Source organism: Hyperolius riggenbachi, chromosome 1, assembly GCF_040937935.1.
Source record: "Hyperolius riggenbachi isolate aHypRig1 chromosome 1, aHypRig1.pri, whole genome shotgun sequence".
Lineage (NCBI taxonomy): Eukaryota > Metazoa > Chordata > Amphibia > Anura > Hyperoliidae > Hyperolius > Hyperolius riggenbachi.
This window is the reverse complement of record NC_090646.1, coordinates 236,738,075-236,763,113: the sequence shown is the minus strand read 5'-3', so window position 1 is coordinate 236,763,113 and position 25,039 is coordinate 236,738,075. Positions and strand designations below refer to the sequence as shown.

General features: G+C 43.8%; 1 long non-coding RNA gene across 1 annotated transcript in view; it reads right to left on the bottom strand.

The window, feature by feature from the left end:
- Nucleotides 1-25,039, bottom strand: part of LOC137503912 (uncharacterized) — a 122,747-nt gene that overhangs the window by 37,754 nt on the left and 59,954 nt on the right. Inside the window, exon 2 of the long non-coding RNA XR_011019373.1 lies at nt 12,350-12,504. This is a non-coding gene — a long non-coding RNA (uncharacterized lncRNA). The remainder of the gene's footprint in view (nt 1-12,349; nt 12,505-25,039) is intronic.

Here is a 25,039-nt window from a genome sequence, read left to right as displayed (position 1 = left end):
CGTGATCGCGGACATTTGCATGCAATAACGCTGACTTTTGCTTGCGATCCGCGGCCGTTCGCGTGCAAAAGTCTGCGTGATCGCGTGCAAAAGTCCATGTTATCATGCGCAAAAGTCCGTGAGCGGCACTTCACATGCTAACTGTTTAGCACGCCCGTGCTAAACAGTTAGCACGGCTTTGTGAATCAAGCCCATTGTTTCTGTTTAAATTCATGTGCTGTGACATGCCTCAAAGCACCTTGCTCCCCCTTCAGAGCCCCCAGTCCTCTGTTCTGCTCAGCCGAACTCTTCGACTTAAGCAGAACGTCGATTATGAGCTGGAAGGAAGTGTCCGTTCTTCCTCCTTTCTTCCCGTACTTAGCTCTGCCCCCTACACTCCGCGCTTATAGTTCCCGATGTCAGTACTGCACACAGCGTGCAGGGGAGAAGCGCTGTGTGCAGGCTTGTTATAATTGAAGTCAGAACAACAGTGTATATTAGTATACTATCATTCTGACTTCAATTATCACAAGCCTGCACACAGCTCTTCTCCCCTGCGCGCTGTGTGCAGTATTGACATCAGTAACTATAAGAGGCGAGTGTAGGGGGCGGAGTTAAGGACGGGCAGAGAGGAGGAAGTACGGACACTTCCTCCTAGCCCAATCCAAAAGAGTCAGTGCAGCGGATGATAGAGGGAGAGCTGGAGGGGGAGGAGGATCGTGCTGTGACATGTCACAGCAGAATAAAATAAAATCACATTAAAAAGGTACATTGTTCAAAACCCCATTCAGGGGTACATTAAGTTGAGCATACATATGCAAGGCAAATCCTCGTATTGTATACATAAACATAACAGTGAAGTAATTGGTGGTGACGGGTGCTGGGTGCTTTATCCTGACAGCCGTTTCGCACAAGATTGCGCTTCTACAGAGGCTCGGAAACGTAAAACGGTCATCAGACTACAGCACCCAGCACCCGCCACCGCCACCACCAACTACGCAACTCCTACCCCACTGGTATGCTTATGTACACGATACGTGGATTTGCCTGCTTGCATATGTATGCCTATGCTTGCTGCATTTAATTGATCAGCATTTGCAGCAGTGCCAGCTTACCCTTCTCTTCACAATGTTCATAGCTTCACATACTGTATCCTGTCTATCCATCCTAACCTCTGCCATCCTCTTCTTCTTTTGTCCTCAATTTTTCATAACATAAAGGATTTCTCCAAAGAAATTAAGTGACCAAAGTGTTTGAGTTTGAATAGTAGTATCAGCCCTTCTAGAGCAGTGTTTCTCAACATTTTATTGGTATGTACCCCTTTTAAAACCCTGTACTCACCAAGTACCCCCTAGCATAGTAAACATTATCACACGTACCCCTTGACAAATATATATTTAATCGTAGTACATTATAATTGGTTCTAAACCATTTCCAAGCATTAACTATTGCTTTTAATTAGCTAAAATACTCATTTGGTGCTGTTTAAATAAGATTTATCATTTTCTAAAACTCTAAATTTGTTATTTTTGGTTAAGTATAATCAAGCCCGAGTACCCCCTAGAACCCTCAGAAGTACCCCCTGGGGTACGCGTACCACACGTTGAGAACCTATGTTCTAGAGAACCAAAAAAGTAAATAAAAAAAAAACAGAATGTGTGTCTATCTAGAGTCAAATAAAAGATTAAGAGAAAATATTGATACATTGTTGCTACTAAAGAAGACAATGTGGATATTCATGCTGAATACATTGATCTCAAGTGGACAGAACACTTGAGTTGAATGTCCACAGTTTCCTTTAATTATGGATTTGTGTTATGTTAAGTGTCTCTGGAAATTGGATCCATAAGAGCTAGTAGGTCTCTACCTGTTACTGACATCTAGTGATGGTTGCTGTAATTGCACCTATTAGTGTCTATTACTCTGAGTCGTGGTAATTGAAATTGGTATTATGGATGGATATTATATTAGAAAATAGTGTGATGACATCTGCTTGTGGAATGTTTACGTACAGTCCTTCATCCTTTGATTAAATTAATGGCTCTGTGGTATTCATAGTCATATAATTCATTTTGGAGCTGGTGGTATATGTCATGAATGATTGTAATAAAGTAATGGTGGTGGTTTGGGTTTTGTCAGCAGTTAGTATATACAAATAGACTCACTCCTTTAATTTAAATATGTGACAATTGAAAGACAATTGAAAATTGAAGTTGGATGGACACGGTCTAACAGGCATACAAGCATATAAATGAAGCTGATGAAGTCTCCCTGGGCAGAGTAAAATATGTAGTTGACTTCTAAGGCCCTCCCTATGTGTCATCCAGCAAGGGGTTCTTGACAGAGACTTACTGCTAACCAATTGCCTACTGGGTCTTAATATGATGTATTCATGTGGTGTTATGGCAGCTTAGCCATCAGCATAGCAATGGCCACAAAGTTATCTAGAGGTACTTAAAGTGTACTTGAGGGGTAAATAAGTGCCACAAATGAGAACTTACATCATTAGAGGGAAGCCTCTAGATAATCCAGAGACTTCCCCCATTCCCGTCGCCTTCACCGGATCCACTGCTGGGACCCCTTGAACCACTTTGATAAGGGCCTGGCAGGTCTATTGTGCCAGGAAAGCTTGGCATATAGTGGGGTGAGTGGAGGAAGCTTTATTAGTGGTGGTGAGTGACCAATGTCAGGATGAGAGTGACAGGACGGTGGATTTCCAGGGGAGTGAGTTAGTAGTACCATGGTGCTAAGGGACAGATCGGAAGGAGGAGGGAGTAGGTCTATCCGTCCCCTGAACTCCAACACTGCTTGTCATCATTGAGAGAGGAGAGCGGTGGATGAAAAAGTTATGAAAGAGATTTCTTCTTCTGCTGGCTCTTCTCTACCCCACCCACATGAAACCCAGTAACCTCCCCTACCCTCATCTACATGGCACCCAATACCCCAAACCCACATAGAGCCTAACACCTCCGTATCCCCACCTAGAACTAAGGGTGTAACTAGAAATCACTGCCCCCCCCTCCTGCAAAACTTTGGATGGAAACCCTCCCACCAACCAACTCCCCCCCTCCCCCCGCACACTGAATAGGAACTGTCTACAACTCTTTATCTACAAAACTTTGTATGATTCGTTATCAGTGGCTGAACATATGCAGTCATTAGAACAATTGTGCAGAAAGCAGAACGTTTTTCTCTCCGTGACCTTAGTTGTCTAACTCTCAGGACGGGGCCCCCTGTGGCTTCTGAGCCCCCCTGCAGCTGCATCCCTTGCAGGGTCTATTGTTACGCCCCACCCAGGACACTCATAACCTGCACCCACCTACCCAGCATCCATGTAGCCCTTACCCAGCACTACATGGTACCCACATAGCCCACAGTCAGCATCCACATGGCACCCAGTACCCCTCATAGCTTTCACCTAGCACCACATAGCCCATATCCAGCACCCACGTGGCACCCAGTAACCCCATAGCCTTCACCCACCCCACACATGACATTCAGTAACTTCATAGCACACATCCAACACAACTATACACACCAAAGCCTGCAACCACATTATACCCAGTACCCAAATACCTGGCACTCACATGGCACTCAATATCCTCTATTGCACTGCCTGCAACTTGGCACTCAATACTTTTCAGCACTCACTGCTAGTTAGAACCCACTGTTACTTGGCAACCAGAACTGTGCAGCATTCACTTCACTTGGCATCCACTGCTGCTTAGCACCCAGTACTGCCAAGCACCCACTGCAACAAGGCGCCCAGTTCTACTTTACACCCACTGCAACTTAACAAGCAATACTGCTTCACACCTGTTGCGATTCGGAACCCAATACTGATTGCACTCACTGCAACTTGGCAATTTAGTACCCATCACTGCTTAGCACCAACTGCAGCCAGGGCCGGTTTAAAGAGAACCAGAGACGAAGCACTTTCAGGTATTTTATTACATTTATCAGTGGGAACATGACAGTAAACACCTACCCTGCTTTTAGTTTAAATCTTCTCTGCTTAATCTGTCTATAATCAGCTGTGATAAGAATCCATGACTGTAGTAGAGGTTTGACCTGGAATCATTATAGCTGAGTCACTCTTTTGTGGAGTCTTTTCAAGCTCAAGCCTTCCCCCTCCTGGATCAGATTTCCTGCTTTACATACTGAGAGCTCTGATGACATGAGAGGCGCGGCTGCTGCTGCAGGAAAAATCTCTGAAACAGACAAGTGTGGCTGTGTGATCTGTGTGCACTGTGCAGTCGTCATCATTATTATCTGAGCAGTTTCATTCCTAGGAAAGACACTTCCTATGGGCAGCCACACAGCATACCAGAATAGTAAAGTTGAAAGCACACAGATGAAATGCTCCAGCAGCAGCCCTGCTTGTCCATAGTCTCATAGAGGCTAGACAGCACATCCAGAACACCTCATAACCTGGAAGCAGAAGGTATATGAGCCGGCGGCCATATTGGATATTTCCTGGAGCAATAATGGATAAAAAGCACTCAAAAAGGCACACCAGAGTGGGGAAATTATCAGGGAGAGCATTTATTCTTTACAAGCTATCAACTGATATGTTTATTTTGTGTGAATCGTTCATCTCTGGTTCCCTTTAAGTAGCACAAGGTATCCAGGGCAAAGATAATAACCTTCCGCACTCTTGTCACATATGATTGCCATGCATAGCATGTGGCTGGGAGGGGGGGGGATGTCACACATGTGCCACAAACTATACGCGGAAGTCACATTTTTATTTATTATTTTTTTTGGAAAGTGGCAAAATATTCTGTTGCATTGTACAAAAAACAAACCTGGGGTGCAAAATAATACATGCAATAGTATATGCCAATGTACAAAATACGGAGTTGGTCCAAAATACAAATTGGTAATTACAGTGATGATATTAATATGAATAAATGTTTAATAAATTCCAAGACACAAAAGGGTGAGAGAGAGTGGTGTAGTATGCAATATTCATACCTAGAGGCAGTATGTTTTTAGTTATCTAGTGGGAGTATTACTTGGCCAGAGGTCAAAGGGGAACTGGCATAAGGTAGAGCCTATGCTTGATGGAAAAAGTGAGTTTTGAGGGCACGTTTAAATATATCAAAGATTGGAGAGTGACAAATGTGTTATGGCTGGGCAGTGGCATAGCAATAGGGGGTGCAAAGGTTGCGACTGCACTGGGGCCCTTGGGTCAGATGGGCCCTGAAGTGCCCTCCCTCAACCACAGTTTTAGCTCTTTATTGGTCCTGTGCTGGTAATAATAACTTCTATAGATGCTTTAAATAGGAGTAATCATTGACAAACTGTTCCCCATCCCCTTATTGAACCTCTTACACTGTGGTTGTCCTTGGCAGGTTTCGGTGCCCCATATCAATTGTTATTTATAGAGTGCTTTGGGGGGCCCCAATATATAACTTGCACCAGGACCCATATCTCCCTTAGTTATGCCACTGTGACAGAGGATTCCTTGTATACATGAATGCGAGGAGGTGATTCTAGAGGAGCACAAAAAGGTCATGTGCAGATCTGAAATTGCAGTTGGGTTGGTATATGGAAACTATTGAGTAGATGTACAAAGGCGAGAGATTGTGGAGAGCTTTGTAAGTTAGAGTTAAAGTGGATCCGAGATAAACTTTTACTCATTGCATAATTGTGTTCCTTATATAAAGCTTATAGGGCATTCCTCAAGCCAAATCCTTTTTTTGTTTTAATACTCTAATTCCCTATAAACTAAACAAGTCTCACCCACAACTGAAAGTGCCTTGGCACTCCATGTAGCAAGTGCTTATGGGAGCTCAGTCTGGGCAGGAGGAGGAGGTTACTGGCCAGAGATTTCAGAGCCAGGGGGGAGGAAGAAGGAGGAGAGGGGAGTGAGCTGAGGGCTGAAGATGCAGTTGCAGCTTGCCTGTGTGTAATGAGACAAACAAAACATGGCTGCTCTCATTGTATCACAGGAATAAATAAACATAAGACTGTTGAAGCTGTTTGCAGCTAGATTTGCTGTGTAAACTATCTAAACTTTAGATAAGATATGTAGACAAGTTACTTGTCATAGTTAGTTTTTCATCTCGGATCCGCTTTAAGAGATTGGACTGGATCCTCTGGTTCATTGGTAGCCAATGAAGAGCTTGGCAGAGAGGAGCAGCAGAGGAAGAGCGGGAAGAAAGATAAGTGAGATGAGCAGCTGAGTTCAGTACAGATTGGAGAGGTGCCAGTTTGTTAGTTAACAAAGCAGTGTGTTACAATATTCCAGACTGAGATATTATAAGAGCATGTATATTAAACACTTAATTCTATCTGGACAAGTATTCTTGTCCACATAGGGGCCGCTAAAGGCAAACTGGACGAGCATTCTTGTTCAGTGTTTAGGCGGTGGTGCGCAAGCACATGCATGCATGACCGCCACTATGAGCAGCAGTATTGCCGTGTCGGCGGTTGGGGAAGGGAAGCAAGGCTTCCCTGAACCAATCGCAGTGTGTGTAATGAATGGACATGACCCCGATCAGGGGCCACGTCCATTCGTAAGTAAGAATGTGAAAAAAAAAATGAAAGCGAAACACAGGGAGTGTTTCTAGTGCTATCTAGTGGCGAAAAGTTAAATTACACACACCACAGATTTTTTTTGTTAAAAAAATGTATATAATTAATCCCTTCCAAAGCCATCTCCCCTCCCCCCCCCTCCCCCCAGTTACCAAGCAAACAGATTGAAAAAAAAAATCCATAAATAGTTCCCTTATTTATTTTTTTATATGTATGTCATGAGGATATATTACTGTTATTCTTGTACATAAGAGCTTACAATTAATTGGACACATGAAATAAATAAAAAGAGAATAAATACACCATTATTTCCACATAATATGTTAATGCAATAAGTTGTACTAGGAACATAATTTAAATGTTGTGATAGCCGGGACTAATGGGCAAATAAAATGGGTGGGTTTTATTTATAGTAGCATTACTTAATTTAAAATTATAGGGGATGGAAATAGTGTATTTTTTCTTTTCATTTTTGTATTTGCCTATAAAATGCATACAAAATTACTGAATTTAGAAAATAATAAGATTTATTGAATTACTGAAAGCAAGTATCACTCACAAAAAGCTTAATTTGTGGTTTGCCGGCAGCCCAGGATGGTGACCGCCCAGGATACGGACAATATCTACAGGCAATGCTTATTGCGCATAGAGCCTTGGATGGACAGAACTCAGTGGATGCATGCCAAGTGGTGGTGAGACCTCTGGTGGGGCATCTCCAAGTATTTTGCTTAATGCTGTGTGAAGAACGGCTTACGTTTTGGGCTTTATGATAAACTGTATCAGTGCTTGGATACATGTGCAATAATTACCTGGGAAGCTACCTATATAAAGAGGTGATGTGTCCCCTATGAGGTGGTGTGACACCCAATTAAATGCAATAAAGATCCTTATTTGAAGCTGTTTGGTATATGACCAACATTCAGTGCATCAAAGGGACTTGAGCGTGCTCCGAAGTACATGTATGTTATCCATATAGGAGGCTGCCTATATTAAATGTTGATTGCTAGGCAATGTGTTGACAATGACTACGAAGTTCCCTATACTCAATTTCACTCCATGCAGTTTGCGTTCTGCTGTTGCAGTTGATGGATACTGACATACCGGAAATCAAAATCCAGAGGACTTTCCCTGGAGTTTAGCCAATTATTTACAGTGTTCTATCACTTGTGGTGGCCACCAGTATGCATGGTTGTGTCTGGATGTGTGGGAGCTATATCAGCTGTCATTAGCCGGCCATTTATTCACTATTTTAGGGGGGGATAAGGAACAATATTTTTCATGGTTGCATTTATGGACTTTTCAATAAAGTAATTGTGATTTTTTGAAAGACACCTGGAGATTTTTTTCCTGAAAGGGAAAGAAATAGATCATTCACGTGTGATTAGTGATAAAGTTATTGGCAAATTAATGGGAGGAGCGCTGACATGGGAAAATTGCTGAAGTCCTGAAGGTGAAAACACCTGCTGGCTGAAGTGGTTGACATTTTAGTTGTATCTTGAGTGAGAAAAGGTCGGATGCATGATATGTTTTTGAGTTTTAAATGACAGGAGCTGGTTAGAGAGTGAATGTGAGGAATAAAAAAAAATAGAGGAGTCAAATATTACTCCTAAGCACCGTGCTTTGGGAACTGAAGTTATAGGGGTGTTATTAACATTTATTGTTATATCAGTGGTGGACAGAGACGGTGGAAAAACTATTAGTTCTGTTTTACTCATATTAAGTTTTAAGAAGCGAAAGGTCATAAAAGAGGATATAGCAGACAGGCAGTCAGGAACACGTGTGAGGAGGGCGTTAAGGTCTGGGGCCGAGAGGTTCAGTTGTGTATCATCTGCACATGGGACAAGAATAAGGTATAAGAGAAACTGGGCACTCATGGCGGATGGACAGATAGATATTTTAATGCTTGGGCATGGGGGGCACATTAACATTTGGGGGACAGTGGCCAGGGGTTCTGTCACGTTCATCAGTCACGATATTGCCAACTGTTACCGCCGAACACCATGTTGGCCAGTTTGGTTCGATCGATACATTCAACCGATTTTGGCCCAAAATCAGTTGAATCGTTGATCAGGCATGCTTGTTGTAGCACTGATTTTTATCGTATTCTATAATAGTTATCGAATCAGATGGTCGATCAACTGCAAAATTGCCAGATGTATGACCACCTTAACATTCATTGTAACTTGGCACAATTTATGTTTTATTTTATAGACATGGTTTTTCGAGGAGTTGTTTCTACTGAATTTCTTTACTGACTCTCTGTCCTAACTCTGAGCTCCAACTTTGTTCTGCAGCTTGTCTGCATTTTTTGTTTTTTTGGTAATTCATGTTTGTCTTACCTCCTTTTTCTGCACTTTTCAATCTCTTTTTACTGCTTATCCCTCAGCTATGCTGCCATATGCTACAGAATTGTTTGTAGCTGTGAAAGAAAACGTGAATGTGCCCTTTTTTTCTAAGATATCTGTTTTATTTATCTGTTTTATTTATGTTTATTGTACTTGTTAAAATTTGTCATTTGGAGTAACACATATTCATCTGTGATGTTTAATATTTTTCTCTTTAAAAACAAAACAAAACCCTTTTACAGTACTGCAGCTAATTAAGCAAATAAAAAAAAGGAACAAATCAATATATATTTGTTACATTTAACCCCTAGACTGCTGTTTTTTTGGGTAGACGTGACCCACACCTTGTGGAGATGCCCTATCTGATGCTTGGGTGCTCAGATCTTAGTTACTAGAGTAACCAACAGATATGCAGGAAGTGAGTTGGCACTCCTATGGACTGAGTGGATGTGCACAGTCAGCAGCAATACTTTGCTGCCGGACTGTGCGCATCCATTCAGTCCCCACCTGCACATTTATTTGCATTGCTTTCCTTGATAAAGAGATATTATGGTACCTTCAAACCTTAAATATGGGGGATAAATGTTCCCCTTAAGAGCTGTACCTGATCACTACAGGTGATAGTTTAAACTCATCAATGTATAGATTAGTGACTTGGCTACCTGTTGAACAGCCCAGTTCCTTCCTATGGGAGAGAAGGGAGAGGACAGACATGCTGGATATGTTGTACTTTTGCCTACCTTGGACCCATGGTAGATGGTTCTCGGCTGAGGAGGCTGCCTCTGCAGAGAATCTAGTGTGTGTACAACGGCCCCTGATCTTCCTTGATGTGTCACTGAGCGTTCTGCCTGGTGGATCATCTCTTTCGAGTCCAGGCTGAGGGCATTGTTCTCTCACTCCCTCTGCCTGCTCTGTGCCACTTTGATGTGTGCTATGCCGTCGGCCCTCCTCCCCCTTCATAGCCTTAGCCCTGAACCATGGGCATAACAATCACCCCTGCGACCCCTGCTATCGCAAGGGGGATCCAGAGGCTTTGGGTGGCCCACCTCTTCTCTCTCCCTTACCCGCAAGTGCAGCCAGTTAGCAAAAATATCTCCCCGTTTGCTCAAAAAACCATCCCTGCCACTTCCTCCCACCATGCAGAGTAGTGACTAGCTGGAGTGTCTTTAATTTTTGCCTACTCACTCTCACTTCCCACTCAAGGGAACAAGTCCTGATCCCTGCCAGGTGCCAGACCTCGTACATGTGAACAAGACTTCAGGTCTACAGCAGTAATCAGCTGAATACTATCTGTCTAGGCAAATCACAGAATGGGAATAAAAATGGGTAACATCTGTACTGGATTGTCCCCTAAAAAATAAACAGAAAGCATTGTTTTGGATGATGGGATGGCAATCTAGTGTGTATGAATAGCTGTGGTCACCAAGCTTATAGTCATTTCTTTTGTAATGTTCCTTCTGAAACCGTAAGATAAGAATCACTTCTGCTTATGAAACTTCGGCAGTCAAGCCAGCAAAATGGAGCTCAAAAAGTAAACATTATTGTCATTGTAATAAAGAAAATATTCTTTGTTGCTAGTGCTGTGATGAATTTTAATATTAATTTATTCTTATTTATTGTGACTATTTGCGTCAGATTGTTTTTGTGTACGGGTCCTAATGACACATGAAAGAACTGTGTATGACAGTAATTATAGCCGATATTGGGTTAATTACATATCTTCTACATTTTGCCATGTGTCATATGTAGCAGTATGAGACTTGGGACATATGTGCTGGAGCTGACAATGTTATTGAGTTGAAATATGCATAATGTTAGTGAAGACACCTGGGGCTTGATTCACTAACCGGCGCTAAGCCTTATTAGAGTTAAGGGGCCTTATCAGAGTTAGCGTGCCTTATCAGAATAGCATATAAGGCACACTAACTCTGATAAGGCCCCTTAACTTTGATAAGGCATGGATAAGGCCCCTTATCTCTGATAAGGCATGCTAACTCTGATAAGGCCCCTTAACTCTAATAAGGCACACTAAGTGGCTTTTCACTCCGGCGCTAACACTTAGGGCCCTTTTCCACTAGCAGTCGCTAGCGTTCACGCTGAACGCTAGCGATTGCTGAATCGCAATTACCGGCGATTCCCCGACGTGTGCGGCCACGATTTTGCTATGCTATGCACTGCATAGCAAAATCGCGGCAAATATCGCTCCGCCGCGCGTTCGCGTTCCCGTAAAAAATGAATTGCGGTAGTGGAAATGACCTACCGCGATTCCTATGTTAAAAAGCAAACTGTAGCGATTGTAAAATCGCTAGCGGTTTGCGTCTTTCCGATTCAGCCAGCGCAAACGCGCTGGTGGAAAAGGGCCCTTAGCGCCGGTTAGTGAATCAAGCCCCTTACCTTCTAAAAGCAAACCTGGCAGAAAAGCCTGGCTTCGAAGCAAAGTCGCTGGATAGAGTACTGGTTAAGAGCTCTGCCTCTTACACAAAAGACCTAGGTTCAAATCTTGGCTCTTCCTGTTCAGTAAACCAGCATCTATTCAGTAAGGAGACTTTGGGCAAGAGTAACTAACTGCCTGCTGAGGATGCCCTAGTAGCTGCAGCTCTGGCGCTTTGCGTCTGCCAGGAGAAAAGTGCAATATAAATGTTGTCTGCAAATCCTGCGCTCATTTAGCTGGAGTAATGGGCTAGCGAGGAAAAAGCTGAAATTGAATACAGTAACTGGTTATTATTAAAAATAAATAACAGTAGTAGTTCAAAGACCACTGTACAGTGGACCCTGTATTGTGTCACATCACCATGGTTATTGTACAAAATCTCTAAATGGAGCAGGTCATGTTCTTTTCATTCATCAAAAGTACAGGCGCACTATCCACTCAGTGAGTAGCAAACAACATTAAAGCAGACCTGAACTGGACTCAGAACTGGGGATTTTTACTTACCTGTGGCTTCTTCCATCCCCCCGAAGTCCATCAGGTGCCTCTGCATCCTCTTGGTCCTCTCTGTTTTCCCACTGGAATCTCTGTAATATCTGTAACTGGAACTGCAGTCGCTCCTTTTCGATTGCACACCGTTTGGTGGGAGCATTCTGCTTATGAACAGTTCATTCTTTGAGAACCATGCATGCGCAAAATACTCCTGCCTACAGGAGTACGATCGAGAGGGCACATGGACAAGACTGTGCATCTACTGCAGGCATTCCAGTTGCAGATCTTATGGAGCTGCCAGCGAGAGAAGGGAGGGGACCAGAGGGCACCAAGGGACCTTATGGACTACGGGGGGCTGGAAGCCAATGTAAGCTAAAATCCCCAGTTTTGACTCCTGTTCAGGTCTGCTTTAGACAATGTCCTTTCAAAGCTGCTAGCTAGATTTATCACCTAACTGCAAATTTAAGTTATAATCCTCCAGTGTAAAGTGGTACCCTTGACTTTGTTTGCAGCATACTCTCCTGTGCCCAGATACACAGTATGCATATTTGATTAAACTAACCTTTCCTGATGACCTATATTAAAATAAATGCAATCCATAATAATCATCTAGAGGTCCTATTCTTCTGATGCTCCAGTTGTTCTAGTAGGAACATGAACAGGGTCCAGATATGCATTTCAGCAATTATTGTGGCAGGGATATGGGATCCGGGAGCACTGGAGAGAACACAAGACATTAAAAAAATATAGATATAAGAATATAACTTAACGAATAAAATGTCTTGTTTTATCCAATATTTATTTATAAAGGATTTGGCTAGTGTTTCTCCATTGTAAAATCTTTCCTTACCCTGATTTACATTCTTAACATATACATTTATCACAATTGCGACATCTTTACTACTGGCAAGGTGCATCACTGTGGAATGCCGCCACCCAAAGTTAGCAGGAACAACCTCTGGTCTCCCAGAGTGCTCGTGGCAAAAGGCTTTGTGACATCATGGCCTAGGCAAAGCATCACTGGGAGAGCGGGGCTAAATACCTATATACAGCAATATATATGAGGAAACATTTTTTGATGTTAAAACCAAGATAATTAAGATAAAAATATTATCCTGAAAAATGTATTACATTGTGCTATACAGTGGTGTGAAAAACTAATTGCCCCCTTCCTGATTTCTTATTCTTTTGCATGTTTGTCACACTTAAATGTTTCTGCTCATCAAAAACCGTTGACTATTAGTCAAAGATAACATAATTGAACACAAAATGCAGTTTTAAATGATGGTTTTTATTATTTAGTGAGAAAAAAAACTCAAAACCTACATGGCCCTGTGTGAAAAAGAAATTACCCCCTGAACCTAATAACTGGTTGGGCCACCCTTAGCAGCAATAACTGCAATCAAGCATTTGCGATAACTTGCAACGAGTCTTTTACAGCGCTCTGGAGGAATTTTGGCCCACTCATCTTTGCAGAATTGTTGTAATTCAGCTTTATTTTTGGGTTTTCTAGCATGAACCGCCTTTTTAAGGTCATGCCACAACATCTCAATAGGATTCAGGTCAGGACTTTGACTAGGTCACTCCAAAGTCTTCATTTTGTTTTTCTTCAGCCATTCAGAGGTGGATTTGCTGGTGTGTTTTGGGTCATTGTCCTGCTGCAGCACCCAAGATCGCTTCAGCTTGAGTTGACGAACAGATGGCCGGACATTCTCCTTCAGGATATTTTGGTAGACAGTAGAATTCATGGTTCCATCTATCACAGCAAGCCTTCCAGGTCCTGAAGCAGCAAAACAACCCCAGACCATCACACTACCACCACCATATTTTACTGTTGATATGATGTTCTTTTGCTGAAATGCTGTGTTACTTCTACGCCGGATGTAACAGGACATGCACCTTCCAAAAAGTTCAACTTTTGTCTCGTCGGTCCACAAGGTATTTTCCCAAAAGTCTTGGCAATCATTGAGATGTCTTTTAGCAAAATTGAGACGAGCCTTAATGTTCTTTTTCTTAAAAAAGGTTTGCGCCTTGGATATCTGCCATGCAGGCCGTTTTTGCCCAGTATCTTTCTTATGGTGGAGTCGTGAACACTGACCTTAATTGAGGCAAGTGAGGCCTGCAGTTCTTTAGATGTTGTCCTGGGACCTTTTGTGGCCTCTCGGATGAGTTTTCTCTGCGCTCTTGGGGTAATTTTGGTCGGCCGGCCACTCCTGGGAAGGTTCATCACTGTTCCATGTTTTTGCCATTTGTGGATAATGGCTCTCACTGTGGTTCGCTGGAGTCCCAAAGCTTTAGAAATGGCTTTATAACCTTTACCAGACTGATAGATCTCAATTACTTTTTGTTCTCATTTGTTCCTGAATTTCTTTGGATCTTGGCATGATGTCTAGCTTTTGAGGTGATTTTGGTCTACTTCTCTGTGTCAGAAAGCTCCTATTTAAGTGATTTCTTGATTGAAACAGGTGTGGCAGTAATCAGGCCTGGGAGTGACTACAGAAATTGAACTCAGGTGTGATAAACCACAGTTAAGTTATTTTTGAACAAGGGGGGCAATCACTTTTTCACACAGGGCCATGTAGATTTGGAGTTTTTTTTCTCACTAAATAATAAAAACCATCATTTAAAACTGCATTTTGTGTTCAATTATGTGATCTTTGACTAACAGTTAACGTTTTTTGATGAGCAGAAACATTTAAGTGTGACAAACATGCAAAAGAAGAAGAAATCAGGAAGGGGGCATTTCCTCTTTCAAGTGAACCTGAACCGAGAAAAATTATTTAAAATAAACATGTGATGTACCTGAAAATTAATATTACATACTTACCTAACCATCAGTTCCTCTCAGAGGCTCACCATTCATTCCAATTCTGACCAGATTTATCAGTTGCTGTCAATTATATATCAGTTGCAGTCAGTTATAACTGAAAGGACAACTGATATGCAAGGTAAGGCCCATGTTTCCCTATGGCTCAAGTGGGTGATATATATCAGATTAACAGTGTGCTGACCTGGAAGCTGTTATGGGGACATTTTTAAAATGGAGGACAGAGAATTTCATCAATCACAGTGGACAAACAGGATGCAAGAAAGGAGAAAGAGATTGATGAGGGGACTATACAGGAGGTAAGTATGACCTGTGTATGTTTATTTTAACTTTAATTTTCAGTTCAGGTTTGCTTTAAGTAAGGGCCTGTTTCCACTAGGGCCAAACCCGCAGCACTTCCCCATAGGCAAGTTGCACATGTGTAATCAGAGGTACATATTTACAGTATATTAAAGGTCTATTTTGATTTTTTTAAGAAAAAAATTCAGGATTTTAAATATTGGTGAATTGCAATTTCCCCAGTCTAGAATAGGTAAGATCTGAATAAAATGAATGTTGGTAGAAGCAATCTGCACAAGTATTTTACAGTATCTTCCAGTTCTTATCACACACGCTATTAAGTTTGTGATGACAGTTTTAGATATCTGCCTGGATCCACAGTTAACTAATCTGATAGGATGTGCTAGTGCGCTCAATATTGCTTGATATGTCATTATTATTGAAAGCTCAAGGCAAACAAAACTGCAGAGCTCAGATAAGATAACATTCCCTGTCTGTTGTCACCTATCTGATGAAACAGAAAACGTGCCTTTGATGATGTGCACAGGCCAATCTTTTCTAGGACATAATCATGGACATACTGTACAAGCTTTCTCTAGGACTGACATTTATAAACACACATATAACACACATGTAATATACACATATTTTTGCTCATATTTTATGTGCAAAAACCATACTGAATAGTAGCATTTCTTCAATAATAAATGATTAACCCTTTCCCATCCTGTGTTGGACTATGGCCAGCATTGGCATTTTCCAACATAGGTCCAACGTTGGACATAATCCGACAAAGGAAAAAGGGCTGCTGCTAGGGGGCACTGTTTCTGGATAAAATCAGACACAGTGTCAGCTCCTTTAGATCAATGTGTTGGTTGGAGTCTGATGCTGGGCATACACGGCAGTCACATCAATCGAACCTGATGGCTCGATTGATAATATCCGATGTGTCCGATCACCGCGGGGATCGATTCCGCGCATGATCCCTGCGGGTGGACAATAGCGGCGAATCGAGCGGGAGAAAAGAAGTGCCAGCGGGGACGAGCGGAAATCGATCCGGGGGCACGCGCGGACAAGCGGGGACGAGCGGGGACGCGGCGGGAGTTGATCCGGCGGCTAATCGAGCCGCCGGGTCGACTTGTGTATGCCCAGCATTACACCTTGATCCCCAATGACTAATCCTCCACCACTGCATCATGTAATTTAACTATTACATGGGCACATTTGGGCTAATCACTAGGGTCACCTTATGTGGATCAAAGTGTCGGACAAAGCACCATTCTGCACCATGTAATGACAAAATTACTACACTGGGGTGTGTGCAAGGGGCAGAGCTACAGTGTGCGAGCTGGCACTGGCTCTGCTCCCTCCCCCTGATGCCAGGTCTCCTCTTTGCTCTAGTGCAAGGAGGTAGAGACCCTCTGGATCCACACCACTGCCCCCCTCTGACTACATCTCTCATACTGTGGATGGCAGGTTTTGTTACGCCATATGAATTGTTAGGAATGCCTGGAGGGCACGATGTAAAACTTGCACTGGGGCAAAAGCTCCTTATCTATGCCACTGGGGGGATAATATGAGGGAACATCACAGCAAACATCCCTCTTCCTGTCTGAAAATTTGACTTCAGCCAAATTTTTCAAGTAGTGATTATGGGGACCAAGGGGGAACAAGGAAAGGAACAGAAAGGGAATTAAGGTATGTGATCCCAGCATGCCTCTGTGCTTATCTTAGCCTATGGGTAGGTGGGCTTTAAGGAACAATAAATGTAATTTAGTTTGCCGTGAAGGGCTTCTCAAAATAAATTAAATAATTAAATTAAAAGATAAAGCATTATGATAATCATTAATACATTGTACATCGTGCTCACAGAATTGTGGAAATTAGGTCAAAGGGTTTCTACTTCCTATAAACAGTTAACCAACCAGTGTTGCTAGAAGACTTCTGCACATGCTAGATATATTCCTCAATATTGCTTCAGGAACCTAGCCAACTTGCCTGTTGCTAGCACTCCTGCGGGTTGCTTGAAGTTTTGTGGGCATGTTTGAAGCATCACTGCCGCCCGCATCTGCTCAATTCGAGTTTTTCCACTCGACTGACTGGTGCACTTACAATTGAGTGATATGGCTGGGCTACAGCAGAGGTAGAAAAAATAAAATACACCCATTAGACTAGAGCAAGGGTGTAAACACAAATCTTGGGCACCCCCTTCAAAAATGTAATAGGGGCCCCCCTCCCTAGGTTCTGCAAGTGTTGCCATTCCCTCCCACAAATCGATTTCTTTAAGTGTGTACAATATGGAGTTTAAAAAAAACCCTAAGGGCCTGAGCCCACTGATGCAGTTATGTCTCCTTTTCCAGTTACACATCAATGTTACAGATGCTGTAAAGCAGACAAAATCAGACACAACTGTGTTAGGCCCTTAAAGAGGAACTCCAGCCTAAACAAACATACCGTCATTAAGTTACATTAGTTATGTTAATTAAAACAGATAGGTAAAATAATCTCTTACCCACCCTGTTTTAAAAGAACAGGAAAATGTTTGATTTCATGATTGCAGCCATCTTTTTGGTTGAAAGGAGGTGACAGGGAGCATGAGACACAGTTCCAACTGTCCTGTGTCCTGAGCACCTCTCCCAGTTGCTAGGCAACATGAATAACAACATAGGAAATCCCATCATGCTCTGGGTGGAGCTTAGCTAAAAATGCAACTAAAAATGATGCTTTGGTAAGAAAAACAAAGTTCTGATGCTGTGAAACTGTTAAAGAAACACCAAGCCTTTTCAGTTCTGCTGAGTAGATTTTTAGTCCGGAGGTTCACTTTAATAAAAAATGTAGAAGCTAAAGCCTCGTTCACATTGTAAACGAAGAATGCAATGCGCACAATCTCGCACCATTTGCTCCGATGTGCACCGCTGATCCCATTTACTACAGAGAATGGGTCTGTGCTGCGCTTTACCAAAAATGCACGCAACAGTCTGATAGCGCCTCGTACTGCTGCGCAGCGCATATATGGGTTGATTCACAAAGGGTACTTATTTTTCACCTTAATTGTAAGGAGTGCTAATGCATGAGATTAACAAATAAGGAGAGATAAGTCACAAGATAAATAGATAAGGAGAGCTAAACCATCAGTTATGTCAAAGAAGAGCTAAACCATGAGTTATGTCAAATAAGGAGAACTAAGCCATGAGTTATGTCAAATAAGGAGAGCTAAAACTAGTGTTGGGCGAACACCTAGATGTTCGGGTTCGCGAACGTTCGCCGAACATCGCCGCGATGTTCGGGTGTTCGCGCCGAACTCCGAACATAATGGAAGTCAATGGGGACCCGAACTTTCGTGCTTTGTAAAGCTTCCTTACATGTTACATACCCCAAATTTGCAGGGTATGTGCACCTTGGGAGTGGGTACAAGAGGAAAAAAAATATTTGAAAAAGAGCTTATAGTTTTTGAGAAAATTGATTGTAAAGTTTCAAAGGAAAAACTGTCTTTTAAATGCAGAAAATGTCATGTTTCTTTGCACAGGTAACATGCTTTTTGTCGCCATGCAGTCATAAATGTAATACAGAGAAGAGGTTCCAGGAAAAGGGACTGGTAACGCTAACCCAGCAGCACACGTGATGGAACAGGAGGAGGGCGGTGCAGGAGGAGAAGGCCACGCTTTGAGACACAACCCAGGCCTTGCATGAGGACAAGAAGCGTGCGGATAGCAATGCTTTTTGCCGCCATGCAGTCATAAATGTAATAAAGATGAGAGGTTCAATAAACAGGGACCGGAAACGCTAACCCAGCAGCAGCAGCAGTAGCACACGTGATGGAACTGGAGGAGGCGCAGGAGGAGAAGGCCATGCTTTTTGAGACACAGCATCCCAGGCCTTGCATGAGGACAAATAGCGTGCGGATATAGCAATGCTTTTTGCCACCATGCAGTCATAAATGTAATAAAGATGAGAGGTTCAATAAACAGGGACCGGAAATGCTAACCCAGCAGCAGCAGCAGCAGCACACGTGAGGGAACAGGAGGAGCCGCAGGAGGAGAAGGCCACGCTTTTTGAGACACAACATCCCAGGCCTTGCATGAGGACAAATAGCGTGCGGATATAGCAATGCTTTTTTCCGCCATGCAGTCATAAATGTAATAAAGATGAGAGGTTCAATAAACAGGGACCGGAAACGCTAACCCAGCAGCAGCAGCAGCACACGTGATGGAACAGGAGGAGGCGCAGGAGGAGAAGGCCACGCTTTTTGAGACACAGCATCCCAGGCCTTGTATGAGGACAAATAGCGTGCGGATATAGCAATGCTTTTTGCCGCCATGCAGTCATAAATGTAATAAAGATGAGAGGTTCAATAAACAGGGACCGGAAACGCTAACCCAGCAGCAGCAGCAGCAGCACACGTGATGGAACAGGAGGAGGCGCAGGAGGAGAAGGCCACGCTTTTTGAGACACAGCATCCCAGGCCTTGCATGAGGACAAATAGCGTGCGGATATAGCAATGCTTTTTGCCGCCATGCAGTCATAAATGTAATACAGATAAGAGGTTCAATAAACAGGGACCGGAAACGCTAACCCATCACAGATAGTCATTGTTCTTGTTACTTGGTTGGGGTCCAGGAGTGTTGCGTAGTCGTTTCCAATCCAGGATTGATTCATTTTAATTTGAGTCAGACGGTCTGCATTTTCTGTGGAGAGGCGGATACGCCGATCTGTGACGATGCCTCCGGCAGCACTGAAACAGCGTTCCGACATAATGCTGGCTGCCGGGCAAGCCAGCACCTCTATTGCGTACATTGCCAGTTCGTGCCAGGTGTCTAGCTTCGATACCCAATAGTTGAAGGGTGCAGATGGATTGTTCAACACAGCTACGCCATCTGACATGTAGTCCTTGACCATCTTCTCCAGGCGATCGGTGTTGGAGGTGGATCTGCACGCTTGCTGTTCTGTGGGCTGCTGCTGCATGGGTGTCATAAAATTTTCCCACTCCAAGGACACTGCCGATACCATTCCCTTTTGGGCACTAGCTGCGGCTTGTGTTGTTTGCTGCCCTCCTGGTCGTCCTGGGTTTGCGGAAGTCAGTCTGTCGGCGTACAAATGGCTAGAGGAGGGGGAGGATGTCAATCTCCTCTCTAAAGTCTCCACAAGGGCCTGCTGGTATTCTTCCATTTTGACCTGTCTGACTCTTTCTTTAAGCAGTTTTGGAACATTGTGTTTGTACCGTGGATCCAGAAGGGTATAAACCCAGTAATTGGTGTTGTCCAGAATGCGCACAATGCGTGGGTCGCGTTCAATGCAGTCTAGCATGAATTGAGCCATGTGTGCCATAGTCCTGCCAGAATCCTCATCATCCTCTTGTGAGCGTTGTGATAGTTGTTGTGATGCATCATAGTCGTCACCTTCTTCCTGGTCTGCTTCTGCTGACCATTCGCGCTGAATTGTGGAAGTCCAACGTGCACCGCTCTGGCCCTCGTCAGTGGTGGCAGGAAATTCCTACTCCAGCTGTTCCTCCTCCTCTTCTTCGTCATAGCTGCTGGGGCCAGCGTTTCCTGATGCGGATGGCCTGATGTTGGTACCATCACGCTGATCGTTTTCTCCTTCAGATTCCCCCAGTTGCATCATGACAGCTGTTTCCTTGATTTTCAACATTGACCTCTTCAGTAAACACAGCAGTGGTATGGTAATGCTGACTGAAGAGTTGTCACTGCTCACAAGCAACGTGGATTGCTCAAAATTTTGGAGGACTTGGCAGAGGTCCAACATGTTGGCCCAATCGGATCCACAGAAGCTTGGCAGCTGTCCGGATGCGCCTCGGTACTGCGCTGTCATGTACTGGACCACTGCACTCTTCTGCTCGCAAAAGCGGGCTAGCATGTGCAGCGTAGAATTCCAGCGCGTAGGGACATCACACAGCAAGCGATGGTGGGGGAGATTGAAGCGCTCCTGCATCTTGGCGAGTGCCCCCGAAGCAGTACTGGAATTTCTGCAATGTTTGGCCACTCGTCGCACCTTCAACAGAAGATCGACCACGCCTGGGTAGTGTTGGGCGAACAGTGTTCGCCACTGTTCGGTTCTGCAGAACATCACCCTTTTCGGGTGATGTTCGAGTTCGGCCGAACATCTGATGGTATTCGGCCAAACTGTTCGGCCATATGGCCGAACTAAGAGCGCATGGCCGAACGTTCCCCGAACGTTCGGCTAGCGCTGTGATTGGCCGAACAGGTCACGTGTAGTGTTGGGCGAACATCTAGATGTTCGGGTTCGGGCCGAACATGGCCGCGATGTTCGGGTGTTCGAGCCGAACTCCGAACATAATGGAAGTCAATGGGGACCCGAACTTTCGTGCTTTGTAAAGCCTCCTTACATGCTACATACCCCAAATTTACAGGGTATGTGCACCTTGGGAGTGGGTACAAGAGGAAAAATTTTTTAGCAAAAAGAGCTTACAGTTTTTGAGAAAATCGATTTTAAAGTTTCAAAGGGAAAACTGTCTTTTAAATGCGGGAAATGTCTGTTTTCTTTGCACAGGTAACATGCTTTTTGTCGGCATGCAGTCATAAATGTAATACAGATAAGAGGTTCCAGGAAAAGGGACCGGTAACGCTAACCCAGCAGCAGCACACGTGATGGAACAGGAGGAGGGCGGCGCAGGAGGAGAAGGCCACGCTTTGAGACACAACAACCCAGGTCTTGCATGAGGACAAGAAGCGTGCGGATAGCAATTTGCATTTTGTCGCCATGCAGTCATAAATGTAATACAGATGAGAGGTTCAATAAACAATAAACAGTAATTGGTGTTGTCCAGAATGCGCACAATGCGTGGGTCGCGTTCAATGCAGTCCTAGGCCGAAGAGGTCATAGCCTAGGGTCACAAAAACCTGTTTATTTGGGCAATTTCAATGGTGGCGAGTCTGACGTACATAAATCGCAGCAATGGCCGTTAGCAACATCTGAATCTCACGAAATGTCTCATGCAGGTAGAAGACATATTGTTAGACTTGGGCTCCAAAGATGGGTTCCCTACATCTCTGCAAACCAGAGTTACAGGGCTCCAAATTTGGTAAAATCCCCCATAGGCTTTCATTGGGCCTCCTATTTACAGTTCCAAAATCTCACATCTTTTCAAAGGGCAATTGCTCAGCAGTGGCAAATTTTTTAGCATTGTAGGGACCCTTAGGGGGAACATGACTGGTGAGTTTCGGGCCCCTAGGCCAAAGAGGTCATAGCCTAGGGTCACAAAAACCTGTTTATTTGGGCAATTTCAATGGTAGTTATGCTGACGTACATAAATCTCAGCCATGGCCGTTAGCAACGTCTGAATTTCACGAAATGTCTCATGCAGGTAGAAGACATATTGTTAGACTTGGATTCCAAAAATGGGGTCCCTACATCTCTGCAAACCAGAGTTACAGGGGTCCAAAATTGGTAAAATCCCCCATAGGCTTTCATTGCCTCCCTATTTCACTTTCCAAAATCTCACATCTTTTCAAAGGGCAATTGCTCAGCAGTGGCAAATTTTCTAGCATTGTAGGGACCCTTAGGGGGAACATGACTGGTGAGTTTCGGGCCCCTAGGCCAAAGAGGTCATAGCCTAGGGTCACAAAAACCTGTTTATTTGGGCAATTTCAATGGTAGTTATGCTGACGTACATAAATCTCAGCCATGGCCGTTAGCAACGTCTGAATTTCACGAAATGTCTCATGCAGGTAGAAGACATATTGTTAGACTTGGATTCCAAAGATGGGGTCCCTACATCTCTGCAAACCAGAGTTACATGGCTCCAAAATTGGTAAAATCCCCCATAGGCTTTCATTGGGCCTCCTATTTACAGTTCCAAAATCTCACATCTTTTCAAAGGGCAATTGCTCAGCAGTGGCAAATTTTCTAGCATTGTAGGGACCCTTAGGGGGAACATGACTGGTGAGTTTCGGGCCCCTAGGCCAAAGAGGTCATAGCCTAGGGTCACAAAAACCTGTTTATTTGGGCAATTTCAATGGTAGTTATGCTGACGTACATAAATCTCAGCCATGGCCGTTAGCAACGTCTGAATTTCACGAAATGTCTCATGCAGGTAGAAGACATATTGTTAGACTTGGATTCCAAAGATGGGGTCCCTACATCTCTGCAAACCAGAGTTACAGGGGTCCAAAATTGGTAAAATCCCCCATAGGCTTTCATTGCCTCCCTATTTCACTTTCCAAAATCTCACATCTTTTCAAAGGGCAATTGCTCAGCAGTGACAAATTTTCTAGCATTGTAGGGACCCTTAGGGGGAACATGACTGGTGAGTTTCGGGCCCCTAGGCCGAAGAGGTCATAGCCTAGGGTCACAAAAACCTGTTTATTTGGGCTATTTCAATGGTGGCGAGTCTGACGTACATAAATCGCAGCAATGGCTGTTAGCAACGTCTGAATCTCATGAAATGTCTCATGCAGGTAGAAGACATATTGTTAGACTTGGGCTCCAAAGATGGGTTCCCTACATCTCTGCAAACCAGAGTTACAGGGCTCCAAATTTGGTAAAATCCCCCATAGGCTTTCATTGGGCCTCCTATTTACAGTTCCAAAATCTCACATCTTTTCAAAGGGCAATTTCTCAGCAGTGGCAAATTTTCTAGCATTGTAGGGACCCTTAGGGGGAACATGATTGGTGAGTTTCGGGCCCCTAGGCCAAAGAGGTCCCCTGTAACTCTGGTTTGCAGAGATGTAGGGACCCCATCTTTGGAATCCAAGTCTAACAATATGTCTTCTACCTGCAGGAGACATTTCGTGAAATTCAGACGTTGCTAACGGCCATGGCTGAGATTTATGTACGTCAGCATAACTACCATTGAAATTGCCCAAATAAACAGGTTTTTGTGACCCTAGGCTATGACCTCTTTGGCCTAGGGGCCCGAAACTCACCAGTCATGTTCCCCCTAAGGGTCCCTACAATGCTAGAAAATTTGCCACTGCTGAGCAATTGCCCTTTGAAAAGATTTGAGATTTTGGAAAGTGAAATAGGGAGGCAATGAAAGCCTATGGGGGATTTTACCAATTTTGGAGCCCTGTAACTCTGGTTTGCAGAGATGTAGAGACCCCATCTTTGGAGCCCAAGTCTAACAATATGTCTTCTACCTGCATGAGACATTTCATGAGATTCAGACGATGCTAACGGCCATTGCTGCGATTTTCGTACGTCAGACTCGCCACCATTGAAATAGCCCAAATAAACAGGTTTTTGTGACCCTAGGCTATGACCTCTTTGGCCTAGGGGCCCGAAACTCACCAGTCATGTTCCCCCTATGGGTCCCTACAATGCTAGAAAATTTGCCACTGCTGAGCAATTGCCCTTTGAAAAGATATGAGATTTTGGAAAGTGAAATAGGGAGGCAATAAAAGCCTATGGGGGATTTTACCAATTTTGGACCCCTTTAACTCTGGTTTGCAGAGATGTAGGGACCCCATCTTTGGAATCCAAGTCTAACAATATGTCTTCTACCTGCATGAGACATTTCGTGAAATTCAGACGTTGCTAATGGCCATGGCTGAGATTTATGTACGTCAGCATAACTACCATTGAAATTGCCCAAATAAACAGGTTTTTGTGACCCTAGGCTATGACCTCTTTGGCCTAGGGGCCCGAAACTCACCAGTCATGTTCCCCCTAAGGGTCCCTACAATGCTAGAAAATTTGCCACTGCTGAGCAATTGCCCTTTGAAAAGATGTGAGATTTTGGAAAGTGAAATAGGGAGGCAATGAAAGCCTATGGGGGATTTTACCAATTTTGGACCCCTGTAACTCTGGTTTGCAGAGATGTAGGGAACCCATCTTTGGAATCCAAGTCTAACAATATGTCTTCTACCTGCATGAGACATTTCGTGAAATTCAGACGTTGCTAACGGCCATGGCTGAGATTTATGTACGTCAGCATAACTACCATTGAAATTGCCCAAATAAACAGGTTTTTGTGACCCTAGGCTATGACCTCTTTGGCCTAGGGGCCCGAAACTCACCAGTCATGTTCCCCCTAAGGGTCCCTACAATGCTAGAAAATTTGCCACTGCTGAGCAATTGCCCTTTGAAAAGATGTGAGATTTTGGAAAGTGAAATAGGGAGGCAATGAAAGCCTATGGGGGATTTTACCAATTTTGGAGCCCTGTAACTCTG